Below are 12,155 nucleotides of genomic sequence, written 5' to 3'. Positions count from 1 at the left end.
TGAGTTGCCTTTTTTTAAGGCATTTTATCACAGCAACAGAAAAGTAAGACATTGTTCTTTTATGTTATAATCTAGATTAAAATATGCCAGCCAGTTAATTCATTTACATATCACTTAATTATATAACCTTACTCATTTCTGAACTCTTGACTTCAAAGGACATTTTAAAGAACAGTGATCCATAGTTTGATCCCAGCTTGCTTTAACTTTGGAGGGGAAAGTGTATAGGTACACCTGTGTGTGTGGTTATGCACCCATGTGTGTGCATATAGCTGTGGGAGCCAGGAGGGTCCACCCAGGGTGGCTTCCAAAATCCCTCTCCATCTTATTTTTTGAGACAGGTTCTCCAACCGAACCTGGAACTCTTGGACTCAGGCTAGCTGGCTGCTGCACTCCAGGGGTCTGCTGCTCTGCGCTCCTAGCTCTAAGACTACAGGTGAGCATTGCTGTATCCGGCTTCTTACATGATTGCTCATGCTTGTGTGGCATGCACTCACTCTACCTACTGAGCCATCCCCCAGCCCCAGCTGTCCCTAACTTGAAAGCAAACAAACAGAACAGTGCCTAAAGATGGAGGAGTGTTCCAAGTATTATTAGCTACGTTCTAAATAGAATCAGAAACAAGTGAGTAATACCCTGCCTCCTACTTAGGGCCTATTGGGAGAAACAACATTTCTTTTCCTTTTTCCCTGATGCAAAGGGTTATGTGCAGCAGAATTACTTGTTAGCCTGCGGGATGCAAAAAGCATCTTCCTCCCTGGCTAAATGACCCTCTGCTCCAGAAAGCGACAGACAGCTGTGCTGCTCCTACTACAGCTGTGCAAGTTGAGGAGGTCCTTGGACTGACGGGGAAACACAGAGGCTTGTCCCTTGTCTCTTATGATAGAGACTGAAGGTGAGAGAGTGCCAGCCTGGCCCATGGAAACAACAGGACCCCTTTGCAGCAACCATTCCAGTGTGAACGTGTGTGTGTGTGTGTGTGTGTGTGTGTGTGTGTGTGTGTGTGTGTGTGTGTGTGTGTAATATTGAAGCAGTTAGTTCCTGCGGTTCTGTGTACAACAGGAAAACCTAGGAACTGTGGAACATGTCAATGTTCAGTTGACTGAAAATCAGGCTAGACCACTGAAGGAAATGACTCTCCCACTGATATAATTTAATAGTATGGTTTCCTCCTCAGGAAATCAGGCTTAACTGATTCCAAAGATTTAATATGTTGTGTTTTCATTTTTATTCCATTTAAAGCTCATAGGATAAGGGAATACTATACTTACATAAACTCAGCAAGTCGGATGAGATGGAATAAGTTCATAAAAACTGAAAGTTCCCCAATACCAATGAGCAGTGTCAATAGTGCTAGCTGTAAACTATTACCTCTTGCTTGGCCTTTTGACTAGTATCAAGTATATTGTAATTATCAGACAAATGAGATATGTAGTTAATATTTCTGAAAAAAAAATGAATTCAATGCTGAGATGATTCCATTGGTAAACTCCATGTGAAATGTAAATAGTAATACCCACAGGATTACTATCCATCCATCCCCTCCAGGAATGAGAACAAAGGGCCAGTGAGACTGCTCAGCAGGCGAACCACCACCAAACCTAATTACCTGAGTTCAGTCCCCAAGACCACAATATGGAAAGAGAGAACAGGCACCCACAGGCCGCCCTCTCACCCCTGAACTCATGCCGTGGCATGTGCATGCACATACCCAAAGAAATAAAGGTAATTAAATTTTTCTGTGCCTCTAGCTCCAGGGAAAGTGACACCCTCTTCTGGCCTCTGCAGGTACTGCACTCATGTGCCCATATATACACACATGCACGTAACTAAAAAATAGTAAAAATCTTTAGGAAAAAAACCGCTAAGAACAATATAAGGAAACTACAAATCACAGTAACATGACCATTTGATGGAAATCAACCATTTATGACTGAGAAGAAGACTCAATAAACTACAGCTAACATTAAAGTCAAGGAGAAATGCTGGTCCTGGGAGAATACAGTGCATGTGTCTAATCTCACCACTCGCTTTCTCCATATTCAGGGGCTCCCAGTTCTCCCAGTAAGGCAAAGAAGTAAGTTGCATGTGGGAGGGAAGGGTGAAGTTGTTGCTATTCACAGATGACATCATGATCCACATGGGAAGCCCCAAGGATGGGGGCTGGAGATCGCACACAAAGCCCTGAGTTCAATTCTCGGCATCACAAGAGAAGGAAAACTCCAAGGTTTCCACAAAAAAAAAAAACCCACAAAAACAAAACAGAAACCCTCCTCCAACACTGGGGTTAGGGTTGTGTGGGATGGATCAATTACTTTGGGGACAGCAATGACTGACATGCCTGAAAGGAATGAGGAAGGATTTCCTCTGGCTCATGGTTTCCAGAGTGTTCCATCTGAGAGTGCTTGCTCCGCACACTGGAACAGAGAGCATCATGGCAGCCGGAGAGCGAGGCAGAGGGCAGCTGTGCACCTCATGGCAGACTGGGACTTGGAGAGAAAGGGAATTCTGACTTTAGCCATTCGCTCCTTTCGTTATGACGTGCCCATGGGTGGCACAGCTCACCCTCAGGGTAGGTCTCCCTCTGCCACTCCAGAATTCCTCTGGAAACGCCCTCACAGACGCCCAGAAGTGTTCTCAACCTCCTGGGAATTCCAAGCCCTTCCGTTACCCAGGCTACAATGCTGACACACAAAAAGCCGTCGGATGTGTGCTTACTGACAAGGAGCACAGGAAGCTGAAATTTAAAGTTTTACTTGCAACAGCTCCTACCAAAATGTCATTCCCGAGAATAATCCCAACAATACGTGTAGAAGACAGTCACACTGAAAACTAAAAACTAGAGTTTGTTGTCAAACATAAATTAAAGGTGTATTATTCATCGATGGAAAACTCATAAACATATCCTTTTCGATCAAAATTCTAGCAGGAGTTTCTTAGATAAGATCTAGCAAGGGTGTGGATCAACTGAACCTCTCAGTTGGCTGCTGGGAATGCACATGGTTTAGCTGGGGTGAAAAGCAATTTGGTGCATTCTAGCAAACGTAAACAGCGACTGACATCATGGCCCAGCAATCCCCATCCTGTGTATTCACCTGGAGTTATTAAAACTTAGTTACACAAAAACCTGTTCTGTTCATAACCACCAGGAACTGGAAAGAGCCCCGTGTCTGTCAGCAGCTTCAAGGAAACAGGGCTGTGGTGTTCATATGGCACAATGCAACGCTCTGAGAAACAAGTTTTGATGCATAAAACGGCCTGTGGGGATGTCACTCGGGAGGTTCCTAGTCACGTAATAGAAAAGATACATGATTGGGAGGACAAACCAGGTTTCTAGAGTTAGTGTGAGAAGTGTATGAGGCCGTGAAGTGGCAACATAAGTGTTTGGGAGTGATGGATGATAATTACACAAATCTGTATGTGCGTTAAAATTCATAATAATACATTGCAGAAAAAAAATCCTGCAAACTTGTTTTCTATAAAAAGAGACAAGAAGACAGAGAGAGGGAGTGGAGGGAGGAAGGAAAAGAAAGGATGAGAGGCTAGAGAGAGGTTCTGAGGTTAACAAGTCTTGGTGCTACTGCAGGGGACTGGAATGCAGTTCCCTTCCCTTCGTCTAAGAGGTCATGACTGCCTGTCACTGTAGTTCCAGGGGATCTGGCCTCTGAGAGCATCTGGACTCAGCTGTGAACACGTGCTCACACACACCCATGTAATAATATCATTTTTAGTAAAAGGACGAGGGAACTAGAGAGATGACTCGGAGGTTAAGAGCACTTACTGCTCTTGCAGAGGACCCAGGTTTGGTTCCCAGCACCCACATGGTGGCTCACAACCATCTGTAACTTCAGTTCTCTGCAGATCCCTCATCAGGTTTTGACATCTTGGTAATGTTCTCGTGAAATTAATTTGTATTTTTTGTTTTGTTTCTAAATTTTTTAGTACATTTGTGTTACATCCAACACCCTTTTTCTGACCTTTACTGTCCCTGCATGTAGGTGGTACACATGAATTCACATAGATATACATATAAATAAAAGTGACTAGAAATAGTTTTTTTTTTTTTTTGGTTTTTCGAGACAGGGTTTCTCTGTGTAGCTTTGCGCCTTTCCTGGAACTCACTTTGGAGACCAGGCTGGCCTCGAACTCACGGAGATCCGCCTGCCTCTGCCTCCCGAGTGCTGGGATTAAAGGCGTGCGCCACCACCGCCCGGCTTTTTTTTTTTTTTTTTTTTAAGGATATAGCTAAGCAGGAGGCAGAGGCAGGTGAAGCTCTGAGTTCAAGGCCAGCCTGGTCTACAGAGTGAGTTCTACAGCCAAGGCTGCATAGAGAAATCCTATTTCAAAAAACAAAAACAAAAAATGTTTTTAAAGGATGTGGTGCCAAGGCATGATGGTTCACACCTTAATCCCAACACTCAAGAGGAGAAGGCAAGCAGATGCCCGTGAGTTTGAGGCCACCTTGGATTACATGGTGAAACCCTATCTCAGAAAACAAACAAAATAATGGGGTATTGTAGAGACCCACAGAGGTTTCCTAGTGAGGACTTACTCAGGGTCTGAGAATCTGAGCTTGCTTTACCCAGCAGGGCTGCATAAGGGGATGATTTGACCACGGGTGTGGTTACCAGGTGTTTGAAAGGGTCTACACTTGGCTGTACTGTGTGCTTTGATCTAGCAAGGGGGAGGTCTTTTGCCCTGCCCCTTGGCATTGTTATAAAAAGCCCTTTTGAAGAGGCACAAGGGCCTGTTAGGTATTGACCCAGGTCCTCCCGAAGCTATCCTGTGTTTGTCTTTCTCCTCTTTGTTATCTTTCTGTCTAAAAGTTTCTTATCCCTCTCATAGGAATCCTTTTGAAAGGTGGGAGCTGGCCTCCCACAGGGACTATTGTCTCTTTTGATTTAATTATATAATCTATAATAGTAATATATGCACAAATCTGAGTGTGTTCCTGTAGAGATTTGTACAGATATTTTAATTAAACTTTGGATTTTATAAATTGACAAGATGACCACTTAAGAAGTGATGCATATAGTTCAATTATTAGCCTTTTTTTTTTTTTTTTTTTTGAGTGATAACTAATTTGGACTTTGTAACCCCTTCCCCCACCCTTGCTGGGATTCTGGCTGGCTTGATCTTGTATGGGTCTTGTGGATGTAGTCACGGCCTCCTCTATGATCTCACGTGTGCGACAGCTTTGTCACCCAGAAAACGGTGTTTTGACTCAGTCATCCACTAACTCTGGCTCTTAGTTGTCCGCCCCCTCTCACTTGTGGTACTAAGTAGACTCAGTGGCTTTGGGGGTGGGGGGGTGGGGGGGTGGGGGGGTGGGGGGGTGGGGGGGGTGGGGGGGGTGGGGGGGTGGGGAAGGTCACATGAAATTGGGAGGGAATAGTGGAGCAGGAAAGGAGTTGTGGTGGGGGAATGAAAGTGAATCTGAAATTGTGCTTTTAAAATTATTGAATAAAATTTTAAAAATGAGAAGTGAAACATAAATAAATTTAACTACTAAAAAGAAGAATTAATTTGGGGCTGAGGATCCAGCTCTGCGGTAGAGTGCTTGCCTAGCATACCCAGGCCCAGGGTTCAACTCCCTGTACCCCCTCACACACACACAATAGAACTAGTTTCATTTAACATGCAAGAGCTGTGTGAAGAGAATTTCAAATGCTGCTGTAGACATAAATATTTGCATGAATGCAAAGGTATTCTCTCTATAGAGAGAAGGAAGAGACTTAGGCATGATCTGGGAGCTCATGGGGAAAGATGAGTTTTCACTGTACAGAATGTTTTGCATCACAGAAGATTATAAGAAGAAATGTGATTTTTAAGGGGGAAAAAAAGAAATGCAATTTAAACATGATCCAGGTGCCTGGCTTTCATATTGACTAAAGGTGCTACCCAGTCTGCTGGGGAGAAAAATCCTCAATGGTCTTACTCAGCTGTGAGCTATGCCAGCTATGATACTAAATTGCCAGGCAAGATGTATCCACTGGTTCAATACTGGCACTGTTGTTATGGGGGTAACCAACTGATTTCTGTTTGAGGCCTGATGCACAGGATGGAGTTCATGCCTGATACTGTAAACAGAAGGTCCAAGGAGGGACCCACTGCTGTTTTGCTTAAATGGTCTTCTTAATGTTTATGCCCGTAGGTTAGTCCTGCTCTGATCCTTTGGTCAGAGAAGCTTCTTCTCTTTGCAGTGAATGGTGGCTAATGCAGAGGCTCACAGTTGGCCAGAGTGCTGAGAATAAATGACTGTCGAGCGTTCAGTCCCAAGTGAGACATCTATAACACCTCCTGCAAAGCCTCAGGAAGGCCATTAAGAAGAGCAGAACGAATTGAGTCAAAGGATGAGGAGAATGCCATGAAATACCTTCTTCTGAACATGGCATGGCTGTTTATGAACTCACAGCTGTGGCTACCTGTGAAAGACTATCGGTTACTTTCCTTTTTTTTTTTCTTTTATTTGGGAATTGAACCCGGGTCCTCTGGAAGAGCCATCAGTGCCCTTAACCACTGAGCCGTCTCTCCAGCCCCGACAGTTACTTTTCTGTTGCTGCAATAAAACACCGTAACCAAGACCCCCGTGGTGATCTGAATGCGGATAACCTCCACAGGCTCATATATGTGAATGCTTGGTCACCAGGTAATTGAACTGTTTGCGAAGTATTAGAAAGTATGACCTTGTTGGAGGAGGTGTGGCCTTTGTTGGGAGTGGACTTTGAGGTTTCAAAAGCAGGGTCTAGTCCTCTCTCTCCTTCCCTCCCCCTCTCTCTCTCCGCCCACTCTGCCTGTGGATCAGGATATAAAGTTCTCAGCTACTGCTCCAGCACCATTCGTATCTGCTTCCCACCATGATGATCATGCACTAACCCTCTAAAACTATAAGCAAGCCCTCAGTTAAATCCTGGCTGTCCTGGACCTCATTTTGTGGACTAGGTGGGCCTGTCTCGAAAAACCAAAAAAAAAATTAAAAGGATTGCTTTGGTCATGGTGTCTCTTCATAGCAACTGAACAGTAGCTAAGACAACAGGTTACAGAAGAAAGTTTATTTTGTGTCTACAGCTCCAGAGGTCAAGACTCAGTGATTATGGTAGCAGCGGCAGGCATGCAGCTGGGGCAGCAGCTGAGAGGTCAAACCACAAACAGGAGAGCACTCCGAGGATGGGAAGAGCCTTTGGAAACCTCAAAGCTCACCCCCAGTGACATACTTCCTCAAGCAAGGCCACACCTACTAATGTAATAACTACCAAGAGTTATTGGTAGTTCTTGGCTTCTGCGGAAAGGCGGGGGAGTCATGTTCTTCGGTGGTAACCCCTCCCCCCAACTCATGCTCATGGGAGCACCCCTAATTACACTCAATGTGACACACACACAGATAAAACTAGGAGAAGGGACTTGGGGGCAAATGCGGTTCAGTGGAAGGGGATGAAAGAGGGTAAGGGGAGGATGAAACAATGAAAATATAGACATGTATGAAATTATCAGGGAATATTTTTTTTAAAAGCCAGTTGGAGCTGGGGAAATAGTTTAGTCAGTAAAGGGCCACAAACATATACATAAATAAATGTAAAAGAAATTTAAAACTGAAGTGGGAATAAAGAACATTAATTTTTCTATTATTATTTTTATTATCATCATCATCATCATTGTCATTATTTTTTTTTTTTTTTTTTTTTTGGTTTTTCGAGACAGGGTTTCTCTGTGTAGCTTTGCACCTCTCCTGGAACTCACTTGGTAGCCCAGGCTGGCCTTGAACTCACAGAGATCCGCCTGGCTCTGCCTCCCAAGTGCTGGGATTAAAGGCGTGCGCCACCACCGCCCGGCCATTGTCATTATTTTTAGTGGCAGGAGCAGAAGAAAACTTGCAGGAGTCTGCTCTCTCCTTACACCATTTGGGTCCCGGATATTCAGGTTGTCACACTTGGCGGTAACACCTTTACCTGCTGAGCCATCTCACTGACCATCATTTTTTCTTAACAAAAACAAAAGAGGCAATTCGGATATTGGATAGGATCATGAAGTCAAAAAGAACAGATGTGTACATATATGTATGTATAGACCTATAACTTATGAAAGTCTACTACAGTCCTCTACATAATTACCCCCAGCTCTCCAAACATCCCAACAGTATTGACCTTACTGGTTCTGTATTGCACATGAATGAAGTTTCCTGTAAGCTCAATTGCGATGGGGAATTTAGATTGGGCATCCTTATCTTAAGATAGACTTCCTGCTTGAGAGCTGACTGCCTTGTATTGTATTTTTGAGGGGTGGGATCCCCCCATTGGAGATGAGTGCACATGCTGAGCTGTGAGGGTCCAGCTGATCATAGATTTCATTGTCCCTTCGGTTCCCAGGAAAGTGTGTAGTTCTGAGCAGTGAAGCATGATGTGGGTATGAGGTGCACCTATCAAACAAGCTGGACTTGCTGGGTTGCACCATAAAATGCCAAGCTTTGAACAGAGAGGAGCCAGCCTAGTATTCCAGGACTTAGCTAAAAACATAGCATGACCATTTTAGATCATTTGGGAACACTGTCAAAAGAATGAACTACCATCGCAACGGATTTGCAAAAAAAAAAAAAAAAAAAAAAAAAAATACGAATCTTTCCTGAGCTCCTACTGTGACCAGAAACCTTGTATGTTGGTGGTGTTTTGTTTTGTTTTCTAAAAACATTTTAATAACAGTTCAGAAAAGCGTGCCAATAACCCAGCTTCCCACGGGGTTTTTAAACGGTGAAGAATGTTGTTTGTGCCAATTCGGAATCTGATAACAGTTAAATGATGAAAGTGTCACCAATAAGCAAGAACACCCTCTTCCCTGGTTGGGAAGTTGTTCCAATATGTTACCCAGGCTAGCCCTGAACTATGGAGGCTAGGCTAGCCTCAAACCTGCAGCAACCATCTGCTTCAGCCTTCCAAGTGCTAGGGTTATAAGCATGAGTCATCTCATTGGACTTACTGTTATGCTAATTAGCAAAATAGGCCCAGATTCCTGCCCTCATGAAGCCTGCCCCTTGTCTACCTAGTAATAGGTAGACAAGAGAAAAGATGAATGGGCAAATTATATAACATGCTAGATAGTGATACTTTATTTTTAAAAATTGTTAAAGAGGAGCTGGAGAGATGACTGTCTCCAGTGGTCAGGTGATCAAGAACATTTGCTGTTCTTGCAGAGGACCCAAGTTTGATTCCCAGTACCTCCATTGGGCAGCTCACAACTATCTGTTACTCCATCCTAGGGCATCTAGCACCCTCTTCTAGCCTCTAAGGCACACAGATGCATGTGCACAGACACACACACATACACACACAAAAAAAATTAAAAACAATGCTAGGAAATCAAGTGTTTCTCCTGAAAAGGTCTAGACAAGGCACTGCTAACTCTGAAAGCGGAGTCTCAGACCTCATCTCACCATCTGCCAACGGAACTCCACAGCTGGCCGTTGCTGCCTTCAGAAGCATCCTTCAGGTTCTAAGATTCCACACTGCTGTTTCCTCTGATGCTGGTGGTTATTATTTTGGATATTTGCAGTTTATCTCTTCTTACTTCCCCAACCTCCGAGCATTTGAGGTAGCCTGAACTCAGCCATTGACTTCCATCTGTCTGCATGCCCTGCTTGGTGACCTTACCCAGTCTCAATTGTAGATCCAGCTGTCCATACCCACACTCCCCAAATTATAGCTGCACCCCAGACTGCTCTGAATTTGCCTACCCAACGCTGCCACTTATTGTTGCAAATTTAAATGAAGTCCTGTTGTTTTTCTTCTCAAATCTTTGACTTCCCGCTGCCTTCTCTGTCTCCTTGAATGATAACTTCAGTCTTCCGGTTTTAGCTCAGCTGAAAACTTGACCATCTTGGACCTCTCTGTCTCTCATCTCCATCCCCATCTGTCAACCTGGTCTGTTCTACCTCCCAAACTCACCCAGAGCCTTCCTGATCCTCTCTTCTCACGCAAGCAGTAATTGGTCTCTGTGGGTCTGTTGTCCCACCTCCTCTGGGTTTTTTGTGTCTTAACAGACAGAATGCTTTTGTTTTTAATTAAAATGTCAGGCCATTCTGTTCTCCCATTCAAATGCCTTCCAACAACTTGCTGTCTCTCTGAGAGTAAAAGGCAAAGCCCCTGGAGGTCCTGTATGAACTGTCTTCTTGCCCATGTGTGCCTCGTCTTTCTGAAGGTCTCCTGTTCTTTTCTTCTCCGATCACCGTTCTAGGCTCCAAGCCTTCCCTGTGCTTGCACATCCTGAAATAAGTATGTGGTTCATGCTTCCCTCCTTCAGGTCTTGGGATTGTCACCTCAGGAAGGCTTTTCCTGGCAAACCAGTTGGAAAATTCCAGACCCCATACACCCATTTCCTGCCTCACTTCGCCTTAAACCACTAGGCATAAACTGATCTCATATATCACACTTGACACAACATGGCTCATTCTTCGTTTCCACGTAAGGTCTGAGAAAGTTTTGGCTGTTTTAGCCACTGCTGTACTCCCAGTGCCCGGCCACATTAATTGTTGAGCAGGTCTGTGCTCTCAGAGGAGGACTTCCAGGACATACATACCTGTAGTTAGTTGAGTTTGGGCTTTCTGCAATGAGGGAGCATGTACAGCAGGGGGCGCCATAGAGAAGCGACTATGAAAGGCATTCACCATATTCTGGATACTCTGTGTAGATGATTCTGTGGGGGCATTCTAGGAAGTGGGGCTTTGTTATTTCCATACTGTCCAAGCTTGCATGTGTCTTTATTTAAATAAGACCTAATGAAATTATCATCTTAAAATATTTATTTATTTATGCCAGGCAGTGGTGGCGCACGCCTTTAATCCCAGCACTCGTGAGGCAGAGCCAGACAGATCTCTGTGAGTTCGAGGCCAGCCTGGGCTACCAAGTGAGTTCCAGGAAAGGCGCAAAGCTACACAGAGGAACCCTGTCTCAAAAAAAATATATATTTATTTATGGGGGCTGGAGAGATGGCTCAGCGGTTAAGTTAAGATGGCTGGCTGCTCTTCCAGAGGTCCTGAGTTCAATTCCCAGCAACCACATGGTAGCTCACAACCACCTGTAATGAGATCTGGTGCCCTCTTCTGGCCTACAAGGATACAAGCAGAAAGAACACTGTATACATAATAAGTAAATAAATCTTAAAAAAAAATTCATTTATGGGCTGGAGGGATGGCTCAGCAATTAAGAGTGTTTGCTGCTCTTGCAGAGGATCCCTTCAGTTCCCAGGGGTCTGATGCCTCTTCTGGCCTTCAGGGCCACCGTACTAATATAGGACACATACATTCAGGTGAAACACCCATATGCATAAAGTAAATAATTTATGCATGTGTTTTGCCTGCATGTACATCAGTTATACCACGAGTGTGCCTGGTACCGGGAATTGAACCTGGGTCCTCTGCAAGAGCAACAAGTGCTCTTACAGCTGAACCATCTCTCAAGGCCTTTTTATTTTGTTTTTGTATCACTTTTTGAAGACCATGGTGCAGTCTTTGTCTGGTGTAGATGTTCTATGAAAGCGTTTTCATCAGGAAAATACCGTGGTCTCTCTGAACACAAGGCCAGTTTCTTCTACAATGGAGATGGAGTCCTTACTTTTTTAACACTGTGACTAAATCCCTGACAAGCTGCTTAAGAGAACAAGGATTTTATTATTAGTTGGGAGGAATGCTATCCATCATGGTGGAACATGCCAGCCAGAGCACCACCATCTGTGGGGGCCAAGCAGAGGGGATGCCAGACAGCTTTCCAACGGTTTTCTCCTTTTTAGTCTTTTTTTCCCCTTTGTAATGACAAGCCATAGACTCTTTGAGACAGGGTCTCCTGTAGCCCTGACTGCCCTCAAACTCAGTATGTAGTCAAGGTTATCCTTGAACCCCTAAACTTCCTGCCCCCACCTCTCAAGTGCTGAGATTACAGAAATGTGCCACCACACCTTTTCCTTCCTTTCCTTTCCTTTTTTTTTTTTTTTTCCTTTTTGATTCAGTCTAGGATTCCAGCCCACAAAATGCAAGTCTTCAATGCAAGTCTTCCCACCTCAGTTAAACTTTTCAGGAATGTCTCGAGAGGTGTCTCCTAGGTGACTCCAAGTCCATTCAAGTCGACAGTGACTATTAACCATCACAGTAGGTGAGTGGATAGGGCCAGAGCAGT

At 44.3% G+C, this 12,155-nt stretch overlaps 1 non-coding gene across 1 annotated transcript; it reads right to left on the bottom strand.

Annotated features, from left to right (window-relative positions):
* Window positions 1-8,746: 8,746 nt before the first annotated feature.
* On the bottom strand, window positions 8,747-8,879 carry LOC121824225 (small nucleolar RNA SNORA24). Its single transcript, XR_006066037.2, has one exon. It is a non-coding gene; the product is annotated as a small nucleolar RNA SNORA24 (small nucleolar RNA).
* Between the last annotated feature and the right edge of the window lie 3,276 nt (window positions 8,880-12,155).

The sequence above is a fragment of the Peromyscus maniculatus genome, chromosome 19, assembly GCF_049852395.1.
Source record: "Peromyscus maniculatus bairdii isolate BWxNUB_F1_BW_parent chromosome 19, HU_Pman_BW_mat_3.1, whole genome shotgun sequence".
Lineage (NCBI taxonomy): Eukaryota > Metazoa > Chordata > Mammalia > Rodentia > Cricetidae > Peromyscus > Peromyscus maniculatus.
This window is presented reverse-complemented; position numbering and strand designations above follow the sequence as displayed.